Genomic DNA, 15,557 nt, shown 5'->3' on the forward strand with positions numbered 1-15,557 from the left:
CATATGTGAAATAGATCGCCAGTCCAGGTTGAATGCATGAGACAAGTGCTCAGGGCTGGTGCACTGGGATGACCCAGAGGGATGGGATGGGGAAGGAGGTGGGAGGGGTGTTTAGAATGGGGAACACATGTAAAACCATGGCTGATTCATATCAATGTATGGCAAAACTCACTACAATACTGTAAAGCAATTAGCTTCCAACTAAAATAAAAATAAATAAATAAATAAAATGACATATAACATAGCATAATACATTTCAGAATGTATTCCAATATGAAACAGAAAAGTTAAACAGTGAAAAACTGTAATTACTTTTGCACCAGCCTAATAAAATCTTTTAGTCAAAACTATGGTTTTTCCAGTGGTCATGTATGGATGTGAGAGTTGGACTGTGAAGAAAGCTGAGCGCCGTAGAGTTGATGCTTTTGAACTGTGGTGTTGGAGAAGACTCTTGAGAGTCCCTTGGACTGCAAGGAGATCCAACCAGTCCATCCTAAAGGAGATCAGTCCTGGGTGTTCATTGGAAGGACTGATGTTGAAGCTGAAACTCCAATACTTTGGCCACCTCATGCAGAGTTGACTCATTTGACAAGACCCTGATGCTGGGAGGGATTGGGAGCAGGAGGAGAAGGGGACGACAGAGGATGAGATGGTTGGATGGCATCACTGACTCTATGGGCATGAGTTTGAGTAAACTCCGGGAGTTGGTGATGGATAGGGAGGCCTGGTGTGCTGTGATTCATGGGGTTGCAAAGAGTAGGATATGACTGAGCGACTGAATTGAACTGAATAAAATCTTTTAAATAAGGCTTTGCTAAGAACATAAAAGGAAAACATAAAAACGAAAATGCAAAGGCTTACAAAGAATCCTAAATTAATTCAAATCTAGTTATAGATTGTTCAGACATGTCAGTTCTATTTCAACATTATAAGGTTTCAATGCTAGTTTCAGGTTCCTACACAGAAAACCTGAATTAAATAGAGGTTTAAAATACGCCATGCCCTCCCCCATCTTTATGCCTTTACCCATGCTGCTCTAACTCACACTTTTACTCACCAGGCTAACCTATACATCTTCAGTCTAAGCTCATCTGTGTGTCTAAGGAGAGATACCACAACAGTTACATGCAAAAAGCATGTTCCAAAATAGCATATACACTTCAATTCTGTCTTAAGATATATTTATCTCTGTGTGCATTCAATTCAAATGTATTCTTTAATTATACAAACATTCAAAAGGGTACATTATCTACCTCCAAGGAGTGGGATGGAAGCAGGACTGGTTGAGAGAATGCTACTTCGTCTTCATGATACTTGGGAGGAGTTTAGAGTTCACTTCTAGGAGGTCTGACTGGACCCGTCCAGACAGGGTTAAGTGCTACTTCTTTCTGCCCACAGCATCCTGGACAAATTCTGGAGCACAGCAGCATCCCCATAAGTTCTTATATGCTATTTGAATATCTGTTCCACCACCTATAAGCTTCTTGAAAGCAAAACTTATTTGTGTACTTCCAAGTGAATACAGTAACTGACATATAATAGAAACTGATTTCATATTCTAGAAATTCAACAAATTTCAATAAATATGAACAACTGAACTGAATTATCCATGACTATATGCTTTTTTCCAGGAACAGAAGTGGCAATTTCATGAAAAAAAGTACTCAATGCCTTGAAATTCAGTTTTTTTAGATACATTCCAAGATAAGAAAACTCTATATTCAGTCAAATTTGCTAATAGCTTTCCAAAATTCAGAAGACTTGCTGTTAGATCCGTGTCAAAAATATACCAAACCCACTGAAAATAGGTAATCAGACAAATACTTGTACATGAATGTTCATAGCAGCACCATTCACAATAGCTAAAAGGGGGACACAACCCAGATGTGTATTTATGGATAAATAATTGTGGTGTATTCATTCAGTGGAATATCATTCAGCCTTAAAAATGCAAGAAGTATTGACACATGCTGCAACATAGATACCTCATAAACATTCTAGGTGGAAGAAATCAGACACAGAATATCATATATATTATGACTTCATTTAAATAAAATATGTAGGGACTCCCTTGGTGCTACAGTGGATTAGAGTTCACCTGCCAATGGAAGGGACACACATTTGACCCCTGGTCTGAGAAGATCCCACATGCCACAGAGAAACTAACCCTACAGCTACTGAGCCTGCGTGACACAGAGCCTGTGCTCCACAACGGGAGAAGCCACCCCAGTGAGAAGCCTGTGCACCGCAGTGAAGAGTTAGCCCCACTCACCACACCTAGAGAAAGCCTGCGTGCAACAGCAAAGACCCAGCGGAGCCATAAAAATGAATAAATAAAATTTAAATGGCATATCTAAAATAGACAAATACACAGAAACAGACTGGCAGTCACCAGAATATGGGTAGGATGGGGTAAATGCACAGCATAGAGGGTTTTCTTTTCGCATGAAAAAACATTTTCGAACCAGACGGAAGTCACAGTTGTACAATATTATGAATGTATTAAATGTCACTTTAAACAAGGTCAATTTTATGTTACATGAATTTCACCTCACTTTCACCTCAATGAAAAACACATGCCAACTGCTTACCACTTAGAAGTAAGACAGAAGTAGTTATATAAGGGTTAATTTGATAAGTCTTTTCCATCATAAACCAAATATTTAAAGGGAGGGAACTTAACATGTGCTATGTCTTATTCATTAATAGAATAGCTATCTATTTCTTTCAAGTTTTAAAGGTTTGAGGGAGATGATAAAAAAAAAAAGAATTACTGGAAAAGAAGATCAAAAAGCCCTTAATTTTTTGTATCTCCCAACTGTAAAAACAAATTAGACAGATTTTCAAGGTTCATTTTTCTGCAGCTCTTATTTGTTTTTAAAAGCTAAATTTAGCTGAGCTCTTTCTGCAAACAATAAGAATTAATTCTTTTGTCATTATTAAATAACCTACTTCTATATGTGCTATAAACTTGAAACTGTAGAAATAGATGACTCTAGAATATGAAACTTGAATTCCTTGAGAATGATGTAATCACATTTATTTGGATTCAGCTATTAATGTTATCCCATATGGCACTGCCTTTACTGTCATTTCCATGAGAAAATAGAAATGATTTTTCCATATGGAAAATGTTAAGAATTTTTAGCATAAATAACACACATACTTTGTTTTTAATACTAAATGGTATCTAATGACATGGACTAGTAAATGCAATTCCTTACATACTTAACTTATGGTGAAAACTACTTAGGCTTAATAAAGGGATGCACAATGCACAGTAATGTGGTATTAAAATGTGTGATATCATTTCTAGAAATATTATTAATATTTCATGGGAAATTACCAAGCTTATGGTTTCAATTAAGACAAGCTCAACAAATACTGACCCTCTATTACATGGTGCCACTTCATGGATCACAGCCTTGTCACAGTGAAGGGGCTTGAGTAACTCAATGAAGCTATAAGTCATGTCATGCAGGGTCACCCAAGGTGAAGAGGTCTTAGAGAAGAGTTCTGACAAAACATGGTCCACTGGAGGACGAAATGGCAATCCATTCCAGTATTCTTGCTACAAGAACACCATGAACAGTGTGAAAAGGCAAAAAGATATGACACCAGCAGATAAGACCCCCATATCAGAAGGTGTCCAGTAAGCTATTGAGGAAGAGCAAAGGGCAATTACCAACAGCTCCAGAAAGAATGAAATGGCTGGGCCAGAAGGGAAATGATACTCAGTAACAGATGTGTCTGGTGGTCAAAGTAAACTCTGATGCTGTAAGAACAACATTGTATGGGAACCTGGAATGTAAGAGCCAGGAATCAAGGTAAACTGGACATGGTCAAGCAGGTCAAGCAGGAGATGGCAAGAGTGAACACTGACATCTCAGGAATCAGTGAACTAAAATGGAAAAATTTAATTCAGATCACCATTACATCTACTACTGTAGGCAAGAATCCCTTAGAAGAAATGGAGTAGTCCTTATAGTCAGAAAAAAGTGTCTGAAATGTAGTACTTGACGCAGTCTCAAAAATAATAGAATGATCTTGGTTTGTTTCCAAGGCAAATCATTCAATATCACAGTAATCCAAGTCTATGCCTTACACTGATGCTGAAGATGCTGAAGTTGACCAGTTCTGTCAGACATGACTGAGGGACTAACACACATACATCACATGAAGACCTACAATACCTTCTGGAACTAACAACAAAAAAGATGTCATTTTCATCATAGGAGATTGGAATGAACAAGTAGGAAGTCAAAAGGTATCTGGAATAACAGGCAACTTTGGCCTTGGACTACAAAATGAAGCACGGCAAAGACTAACAGAATTTTGTCACGAGAACACCCCGGTCATAGCAAACTTTTTCCCAATGACATAAGAGACAACTTTATATATGGAAATCACCAAATTGCCGATATTGAAATCAGACTGATTATATTCTTTGCAGCTGAAGATGGAGAAACTCTATACAGTCAGCAAAGAAAAGACCTGCAGCTGATTGTGGCTTAGATCATCAGTGCCACATTGCAAAATTCATGATAAATTGAAGGAAGCAGGCAAAACCATTAGGCCATTCACATATGACCTAAATCAAATTCTTTATGATTATACAGTGGAGGTGGTGAATAGATTAAAGGGATTAGATATGGTAGACAGAGTGCCTGAAGAACTGTGGATGGAGTTTCATACCATGGTACAGGGAGTGGTAACTAAAACCATCCCAAAGGAAAAGAAATGCAAAAAGGCAAAGTGGTTGTCTGAGGAGGCTTTACAAACAGCTAGGTAAAGAAGAGAAGCTAAAGGTAAGGAAGAAAGGGAAAGATATACCCAACTGAAGGTAGAGATCCAGAGAACAGCAAGAAGTAAGAAGACCTTCTTAAATGAACAATGCAAAGAAATAGAGGGAAAAAATAGAATGGTAAAGACTAGAAATCTCTTCAAGAAAACTGGATATATCAAGGGAAGGTTTCATGCAAGGATGGGCATGATAAAAGACAGAAATGGTAAGGACCTAACAAAAGCAGAAGAGATTAAGAAGAGGTCACAAGAATACACAGAAGAACTCTATAAGAAAAGTCTTAACAACCCAGATAGCAATGGTAGTGTGGTCACTCACTTACAGCCAGACATCCTGGACTATGAAATCAAGTGACTATGAACAAGCTAGTGGTGGTGATGGAATTTCAACTGAGCTATTTCAAATCTAAAAGATGATGCTGTTAAAGTGCTGCACTCAGTATGTCAGCAAATTTGGAAAACTCAGCAGTGGCCACAGGACTGTAAAAGATTAGTTTTCACTCCAATCCCAAAGAAGGACAATCCTGGAGAATGTTCAAACTACTGGACAATTGTGCTCACTTCACATTCTAGTAAGGTTATGCTCAAAATACTTCAAGTTAGGCGTAAGCAGTATGTAAACCTAGAGCTTCCAGATGTACAAGCTGGGTTTAGAAAAGGCAGGGAGCCAGAGAACAAATGGCCAACATTCGTTGGATCATAGAGAAAGCAAGGAAATTCCAGAAAAAACATCTACTTCTGCTTCACGCTAAAGCCTTTGACTGGGTAGATCACAACAAACTAGAAAATTCTTAAAGAGATGGGAACACCAGACCATCTTACCTGTCTCCTGAGAAATGTGCATGCAGGTCAAGAAGCAACAGTTAGAACTGGGTATGGCACAACAGACTGGCTCAAAACTGGGAAAGGCATAACAAAGCTGGGTTGTCACCCTGCTTATTTAATTTCTATGCAGAGTACATCATGAGAAATGTCAGGCTAGAATCAAGGTTGCTGGGAGAAATAGCAACAACCTCAGATATGCAGATGATACTGCTCTAATGGCAAAAAAAAAAAAATGAAGAGAAACTAAAGCGTCTCCTGATGAGCATGAAAGAGAACAGTGAAAAAGCTGGCTTAAAACTCAACATTCAAAAAACTAAGATTATGGCATCCAGCCCCATCACGTCATGGCAAATAGATAGTGGAAAAATGGAAACAGTGACAGATTTCATTTTCTTGGGCTCCAAAACCACTGCAGATGGTGATTGCAGCCATGAAATTTAAAGACACTTGCTCCTTGGAAGAAAAGCCATGACAAACCTAGACTATATTAAAAATATAGAGGTATCACTTTGCCAACAAAGTCCATACAGTCCAATCTATGGTTTTTCCAGTAGTCATGTATGGATGTGAGAGTTGGACCATAAACAAGGCTGAGAACCAAAGAACTGATATTTTCAAACTGTCTTGCTGGAGAAGACTATTAAGAGTCCCTTGGACTGCAAGGAGATCAAACCAGTCAATCTTAGAGGAAATCATTCCTGAATGCTCACTGGAAAGACTGATGCTGAAGCCCCAATACTTTGGCCACCTGATGCAAAGAACTGACTCATTGGAAGAGACCCTGATGCTGGGAAAGACTGAAGGCAAAAAGAGAAGGGGGTGGCAGAGGGTGAGATGGTTAGATAGTATCACCTACTCAATGGACATGAATTGAGCAAACTCCACAGGACAGGGAAGGACAGGGAATCCTAGCATGCTGCACTCCATAGGATCACAAAGAGTTGGACACTATTGATCAAGTGAACAACAAATTATATGGTCAACACTGTAACAGGGGATAAAATGATAATAAAAACAGATTACTAACTTTAAGAAACTGACAATATTCTGAGACCCACAGAATCCAAACAAGTTGTAACTAGATAGCTTTTATGTATAATAAAGTATGCATATATTACAAAATTAGTACAAATAAGGCAGTAATGGGCTCACTGCCAAGAAATTGGACTAAACGGTACATGAACTGGCCTTAGTAGAATGAATAGGAGTCCAAAGGATGAACAAGGTGGGGAAAAAATGTTTCAGATGGTCTAGGAAAATAAAACAACTTCACCATCATCTGAGAACAACAGCCAATCTAATACTGAAGGAAGAAAAAGGAAATAAGAGTGTGGGAAGAAAAGAAGAAAAAAGAAAGAAGGGGAGGAGATGGAGGATGGAAGAAAAATATATGCAGAATATGCAAGAAGTTAATACAGAATTGACAGAAAATGAGGCTGGAGAAATAGATTGGAACTAATTTAGGAAGGGCTTTGCTGAGCTTGAACTACCTCTTCCAAGCATCAGGGAGTTATTGAAGGAACTCATCTGGTGAATGTCAAGGTCAGATCAAAATGTGGAAAAGTCACCCTGATAGCAGTATGAAAAAACAACTTCAGGGGCAAGTCTGAAATCAGGGAGATCAAATAACAACCTACTGTTACTTGTTATATCAAATAGCAACCTGCTGGAGATGACTAGAATTGAACTAACATAATACCACTGGAGACACACTAGAGAAGCCAGACTTGACATACAATATGTGTGACCACTTAGGTGCTGAAAGTGAGAGAACTAGGAAGCACCAAATAATTAGATAAATCATCTAATTTACACTTTAGATAGTGGTGGTGACATATCACAAGAGTAGACAGAGAAAAGAAAAGTCCAATAGTTTCAAGGTGGAAAAGGGAAGACACACTGCTCGATTCTGGGTATGTTGACTGAAGGAAATTATTAGACCTCTGGCTGAAGATATATGTTTAGAGTTATTCACTTTTAAATAATAATTAAATACAGAGATAGACAACATTTTCCATGAAGAGACAATAATGAGAAGAGGACTAAAAAGTAAACCAAACTTAATCATACTTCAAGTAAGTGTGGCTCTTAAAAAAAGTCACAGAAATAGTAGGAAATCCAAAGAGCATGATGTCACAGGAAGATGACATCATCATCTCATGGGAGGAAATACTTTTAAAGAGGAAAGAATCAACACTGTTAAATGCCAGAGGAAAACAGTGTAAGAGACTGAAAAATGCTCATTGGACTTGGCAATAATGAGGTGAAAAGTAATACAGTGGTAAATTCAGCAGAATAAGGAAGTAGGAATTCAGATAGTAAATTAAGGGCAAAGAAACAAAGGTAGTTTCTTATCATCTCTTGGATCAAATTTTATGCTTTATTTTATAAAGGTATTATTCCAGTAAGATGGTAAAGAAGGACAGAAATAAAAGAGGCACTAACTATGGAAAGAAAAGTTTCAAAAAGTGTTTTAGGCTTCTTTTTAATGTGTTCAATGTCAGTTGTCCTTTTTTAAGAAAATGAAATCACTGGCAGGTTGAGCTTTAAAATTCACCTTGAAACAGGACAATCGTTGCTGAAAATTTTGAAGTGTTTTGAAATAGAAACTTAAAAATTTTAGGAAATCCCTTGCAGGAGAGAAACAGGCATCTGTGAGCAAGGCACCTTAATAACTTCACTTATTGGAGCATGTGTGCATGCGTGCATGCTAAGTCGCTTCAGTTGAGTCACATGCTAGAATGAATAGCAAATGAGTGCCTTCATATGTGCTACAAATCAAGAAGCTGTTGACACCATGGAGGTCACACATGGTGGTTAAGAACAGCGCTGAAATCCATTTGTCCAGGTTCAAGGCCTGGTTCTACTTCCTCTCACTGGGACATGGTCCAAACTAATTCCGTTGTCTTCAGTCTGTTTTCTCACCTGTAAAATGGAGGTAATAATGTAATCTACATATTATAATTAAGCTCTGCAGGAGAAATTATATAAAATTTATCTGGCATTAAATGATAAGAATGATAATGTTGATCTTGTATATTTTCCTAGATGGTTACGATGCTGATTATACATAGTTTGCAAAATCTCATTTAAAGCTGTGACCCTGGATGAGACTGTGAAAGCAATAAGGGTTGACAGGAAAGAGAATAGGTATAAAGACTGTTTCAGGGTTATAAGATGTTAGGATCTTAAGAAAGACACAGCAAAGGAGACTAAATTGGAAAAGTCACTGAAGTAGGAGGAAAACTTGGGACAGTAGAGTCATGGACCCAAAGGGCAGAAAGTGTTTCAAGAGGGAGTGGATGATCAATCATTTGAGTCAAATGATGCTAAGTCAAATAAACGAGGGCAGAGAATTGATCACCGGGTTTAATAAAGTGGAAATCGTTAGTGACCCTGACAGGAGAGTGTTGGTGGACCTTTACCTCCTGGGTTAACAAGTGCATGGCTGTGGTCACCTATGTGCAAGCCAGTGACTAGTATAGATTTTTGCTCATTGTAGAATATGATTCAAATAGGGACAATGAAGTGTGTCTGATGTTTGCTGGGGACTTCTGGAAGAGACATTTATATGCTCTTCTCAGAGAGCTAATGGAAAGATGCATGTCCTGCATCTTTCTGGATGTTACCAAGAAAATGACGATCACTGGAAATTGTTGGCAAGCATCTCACAATCTTGAGAAGAAATAGTTTTGCCACAGAGGAATAGAAGTTAGGAAAAAAACTAGTTCACTAATGACATAACTGAATCTGAAGTTTGATATATCTCTACTTACCCTCCCTCCAAATCTGCTTGGTTCAGGATCATTATAATAGGAAATAAATTCCATGTTTTGTATGTCATATTAGATTTTTGCTACTTGCAAAACAAATATTCCTAACTAACAGTGCAACTTATCAAGGCTCAAATTACATGAGCTGAGTCAGGGGAAGGGAAGTAGTTACTAGAAGAATTTTGGACTGTCAATAAAAATAACTCCTGGCACAATCTATATATTAACCATGACCAAACCCTGCTCTTTTTCATTTCTGCTTACTTCTCCATTTTAAAGACATTCTAATGATTTATAAAATTAATTAAATGACTTTTTAAAAACTAGAATTCTGTTTTGAGAGGATCTGGGAAAACAGTGATCAAATCAGAATGTCTTATTTTCTATTCACTCCTACTTTGAATCCATCTGCCTGTGTTAAGCCAAGTAGTAGCTGGCGATGGTGAGCCACTGAGCATAAATAAGATACTGAGCTCCGAAAAGGTCTTGGCAGAGGAAATAATATGGGACCCTTTCTAACATGGGGCAAGCATAAGCCCAAAAACTAAACTCAGAGGCCCTCAAGAGGAAGTTCACACTTGGTGAATGCTGGGAAAGCTTCAGAGTTCTGCACACCTCCCAGCACCTATAGCTGACCTCATCTCATATTTCTCAGTCTGACTGATGCCTATGAGATCTAAGGAGTAGGCTAAAATTTCCCTATTTCTGAGGGTAGGAAAGAGTGAGAAGAACGACTGTCTCTGTTGTCTAAATAGAGTCTGTCTATCTACCTGCTGTACAATACTCCAGTGATTTAGACACAGGGTACCTTGCTTATCACTAATGAAACCACTGACGCTCCAAGATCTGTACCTAGCTCCACATCAATAAAAATAACAACCTGTTACAACAACAACCCGGAAGAGAAATGTCAAAGAATATAGGCACCCAGTGAAATAGAGCTGCTGGGGAGATTTACGACAAGCTGAACAACAACAACAAAAACGGAAGAGCACTTTAGTACAGCACACAGACACAATCTAAATATGTATTTAAATCTAAATAGATAATGGCAGACTGTCCAGGAATGAGTTTTACAAGTACTAAATAAGAATTCTTGAAAGTCTAATGAGTTTACAAGTGTTTAACTACCTCAGAAAAACCTAGAAATTATGGATGGTGGGAAGATGAGATTGAGGTGAAAATACTGAGGAATAAAAACATCTGGTGGGATGCTGCACAGAAGATAAGCAAGTGAAAGTATGCTAACAGGCATATCTTATTGGAGTGAGCCAGATGATAATTAGGAGAGGTGGAATGTCTTGGTAGAAAAAGGCTGGCCTCTCCTTTTTCTGGTGGTTCAGATGGTAAAGAATCTGCCTGCAATGCAGGAGACCTGGATTTAATCTCTGGGTTGGAAAGATTCCCTGGAGAAGGGAACGGCTACCCACTCCAGTATTCTTGCCTGGAGAATTCCAAGAACAGAGGAGCCTGGCGGGCTACAGTCCATGGGGAGGCAAAGAGTCAGACATGAAGAGCAACTAACACTTTCACACTCCTTTCACAATGTATACATATATTAAATAATTACACTGCACACGTTAAATACATTACAGCTTTATTTGTCAAGTATACCTCAGTAAAGCAAACAAAAGAGAAAGTGAGAAAGCAGAGAGGAAAGAGAGAGAAAGAAAACAAGAGTCCAGTGAAGTATTTATTTCTTCATCCTACTGTACCTTTGGACTTTTATACTCTATGAGTCAATATAGTTCTTCTTATGTGTAAGTGAAGGAAATAAAACAACAAGTAGGTATCTCATTTTTGAACAGTAGCAGAGAAATATGTGTCTGACTTTGAGCAGCAGAATAGTGGTGCTTAAAAGGGTGAAGAGGAATGGAACGAATAGTAACCTGAACAAACCAGAGAAACAAGAATAAACTGCAAATAATAAGGTAAAATAAGAGGAGAAATTAAGGACAAAAATAAAATGTATCAGATGATATGCTCAATGTCAGTAGACCATACACTTCCATTAAAAGATTTAGTCATGCTGGATGAAAAAAGAATAAAAAATAAGTGGAAATTATTTAAAATATTTATTTAAATAACATTTAAAATAAGGAAATGGGAAAGAAAGTATCAGATAAATGCAAGCAAAAGAAAAAGAGAAATATTAATATCAATACAGAACTTAAGGTACTGTCTTAAATTTGATAACCAGGGGAAAACACTAAACTAGATAAGAAGGGAAGTTATATCATTATAAAAGACACAATGTGTGAAAAAAAATGCACTGTATGAATGCATCAATCAAAAAAGGTGCTAATTATATAAAGCAAAATCTCGTATGATGGAAGGAGAACTTGATTAAAAATACATGTATAGTGGCTGTACTAGTTTGCATTCCCACCAACAGTGTAAGAGGGTTCCCTTTTCTCCACACCCTCTCCAGCATTTATTGCTTGTAGACTTTTGGATAGCAGCCATCCTGACTGGCGTGTAATGGTACCTCATTGTGGTTTTGATTTGCATTTTTTTGATAATGAGTGATGTGGAGCATCTTTTCATGTGTTTGTTAGCCATCTGTATGTCTTCTTTGGAGAAATGTCTGTTTAGTTCTTTGGCCCATTTTTTGATTGGGTCATTTATTTTTCTGGAATTGAGCTTCAGGAGTTGCTTGTATATTTTTGAGATTAATCCTTTGTCTGTTGCTTCATTTGCTATTATTTTCTCCCAATCTGAGGGCTGTCTTTTCACCTTACTTATAGTTTCCTTTGAAGTGCAAAAGCTTTTAAGTTTCATTAGGTCCCATTTGTTTATTTTTGCTTTTATTTCCAATATTCTGGGAGGTGGGTCATAGATCTTGCTGTGATTTATGTCATAGAGTGTTTTGCCTATGTTCTCCTCTAGGAGTTTTATAGTTTCTGGTCTTACATTTAGATCTTTAATCCATTTTGAGCTTATTTTTGTGTATGGTGTTAGGAAGTGTTCTAGTTTCATTCTTTTACAAGTGGTTGACCAGTTTTCCCAGCACCACTTGTTAAAGAGGTTGTCTTTTTTCTATTGTATATCCTTGCCTCCTTTGTCAAAGATAAGGTGTCCATAGGTTCGTGGATTTATCTCTGGGCTTTCTATTCTGTTCCATTGATCTATATTTCTGTCTTTGTACCAGTACCATATTGTCTTGATGACTGTGGCTTTGTAGTAGAGTCTGAAGTCAGGCAGGTTGATTCCTCCAGTTCCATTCTTCTTTTTCAAGATTACTTTGGCCATTCGAGGTTTTTTGTATTTCCATATAAACTGTGAAATTATCTGTTCTAGTTCTGTGAAAAATACCATTGGTAGCTTGATAGGGATTGCATTGAATCTATAGATTGCTTTGGGTAGAATAGCCATTTTGACAATATTGATTCTTCCAATCCATGAACATGGTATGTTTCTCCATCTGTTTGTGTCCTCTTTGATTTCTTTCATCAGTGTTTTATAGTTTTCTATGTACAGGTCTTTTGTTTCTTTAGGTAGATATATTCCTAAGTATTTTATTCTTTTTGTTGCAATGGTGAATGGCATTGTTTCCTTAATTTCTCTTTCTGTCTTTTCATTGTTAGTATACAGGAATGCAAGGGATTTCTGTGTGTTAATTTTATATCCTGCAACTTTACTATATTCCTTGATTAGCTCTAGTAATTTTCTGGAAGAGTCTTTAGGGTTTTCTATGTAGAGGATCATGTCATCTGCAAACAGCGAGAGTTTCACTTCTTCTTTTCCTATCTGGATTCCTTTTACGTCTTTTTCTGCTCTGATCGCTGTGGCCAAAACTTCCAACACTATGTTGAATAGCAGTGGTGAGAGTGGGCACCCTTGTCTTGTTCCTGATTTCAGGGGAAATGCTTTCAGTTTTTCACCATTGAGGGTGATGCTTGCTGTGGGTTTGTCATATATAGCTTTTATTATGTTGAGGTATGTTCCTTCTATTCCTGCTTTCTGGAGAGTTTTAATCATAAATGAGTGTTGAATTTTGTCAAAGGCTTTCTTTGCATCTATTGAGATAATCATATGGTTTTTATCTTCCAATTTGTTAATGTGGTGTATTACGTTGATTGATTTGCGGATATTAAAGAATCCTTGCATTCCTGGGATAAAGCCCACTTGGTCATGGTGTATGATTTTTTTAATACGTTGTTGGATTCTGTTTGCTAGAATTTTGTTAAGGATTTTTGCATCTATGTTCATCACTGATATTGGCCTGTAGTTTTCTTTTTTTGTGGCATCTTTTTCTGCTTTTGGAATTAAGGTAATAGTGGCCTCATAGAATGAGTTTGGAAGTTTACCTTCATCTGCAATTTTCTGGAAGAGTTTGAGTAAGATAGGTGTTAGCTCTTCTCTAAATTTTTCGTAGAATTCAGCTGTGAAGCCATCTGGTCCTGGGCTTTTAAACTGGAAATAGAACTGCCATATGACCCAGCAATACCACTTCTGGGCATACACACCGAGGAAACCAGATCTGAAAGAGACATGTGCACCCCAGTGTTCATTGCAGCACTGTTTATAATAGCCAGGACATGGAAGCAACCTGGATGTCCATCAGCAGATGAATGGATAAGGAAGCTGTGGTACATATACACCATGGAATATTACTCAGCCGTTAAAAAGAATTCATTTGAATCAGTTCTAATGAGATGGATGAAACTGGAGCCCATTATACAGAGTGAAGTAAGCCAGAAAGATAAAGAACATTACAGCATACTAACACATATATATGGAATTTAGAAAGATGGTAATGATAACCCTATATGCAAAACAGAAAAAGAGACACAGAAGTACAGAACAGACTTTTGAACTCTGTGGGAGAAGGTGAGGGTGGGATGTTTCGAAAGAACAGCATGTATATTATCTATGGTGAAACAGATCACCAGCCCAGGTGGGATGCATGAGACAAGTGCTCGGGCCTGGTGCACTAGGAAGACCCAGAGGAATCGGGTGGAGAGGGAGGTGGGAGGGGGGATCGGGATGGGAATACGTGTAACTCTATGGTTGATTCATATCAATGTATGACAAAACCCACTGAAATGTTGTGAAGTAATTAGTCCCCAACTAATAAAAAAAAAAATTTATAGTGGAAAACTTAAATCTCTTTTCAAATCAGATAGAGACCTAACAGAAAAAAGAGAGACAGAGAGAAATTGAAAAGTATAAGCAACAGTAAAAATGTATAGCCTATATGTCTCAAGTGGAGAAATTAACATTCCCCTGCATTCAACCACAATATGATCTCACTTGTGGGAGAAATGAAATGAGCGTGTAGGAATTACCTGGCCCCTCTCTCTGGCAGTTAAGGCAAGAGGAAGGGAGAGGATAGAAAAAGAAAGAGATAGAGAGAGGGAGGAGGAGGAGATCAAAGAGGACGGAGGAAGGAAGGGAAAGAGAAAGAAAGAAGAAGGTGGAGAACCACAAAGAGATGGGAACGAGGATGAGGGTGGATAAGAGGAAGAAAGACAGACATACACACGAGTTAAAATTCTGTCCCTTTCTCTCTTCAACTTCTGTGTAAGGAACAGTGTGGCACTGTAATGAATGAACATGTTTTTAGAGTAGTGGTTTAGAAGGTAATGATGTTTAGCACTGAGACCAATTTTTCTGCTTATTTATCTCATGAAAAAAAAAAAACATTGAAGTGAAATACACAATGATACTGTATTTAGATTTTTTGATTCTGCACAGTCATTAAATTCTTTTCCTGGAAAAGCTATTATTAACAGTACTAATTGTAGTTCTGCAAAACAGCTCTCAATGGCTTGTCATGTTCAGGAGGGTGTTTTTCTGTAAGCTTCTGAAAGCCCTAATTAATGGAAAAGACCAGCCTCTAATTGCGTCTCCTATAAATGCTTAAAGTATAAAAGATGCTTGATGAAATCATACTATCACATGATCAAAATGGATCTTTTTTCCAATCAGAGAAATGTCATTTATACAACCACAAATCCTAAGACATTAAAAAGGCTAAAGTATTTTACTGTATCTAAGAATGTTGTTAATGCATTCACCAGAATATCTAAAAGTCCTTTTTCCTTTCTCATTGAAAAGTAATTAGTTTTGAATATTATACTATTTGAATTTATTGTTTATCCAATTTTTCAAAATTTTAATGTGAAATTTTTGAGATATTTGCAAGTTGAA

Source organism: Muntiacus reevesi, chromosome 16, assembly GCF_963930625.1.
Source record: "Muntiacus reevesi chromosome 16, mMunRee1.1, whole genome shotgun sequence".
Lineage (NCBI taxonomy): Eukaryota > Metazoa > Chordata > Mammalia > Artiodactyla > Cervidae > Muntiacus > Muntiacus reevesi.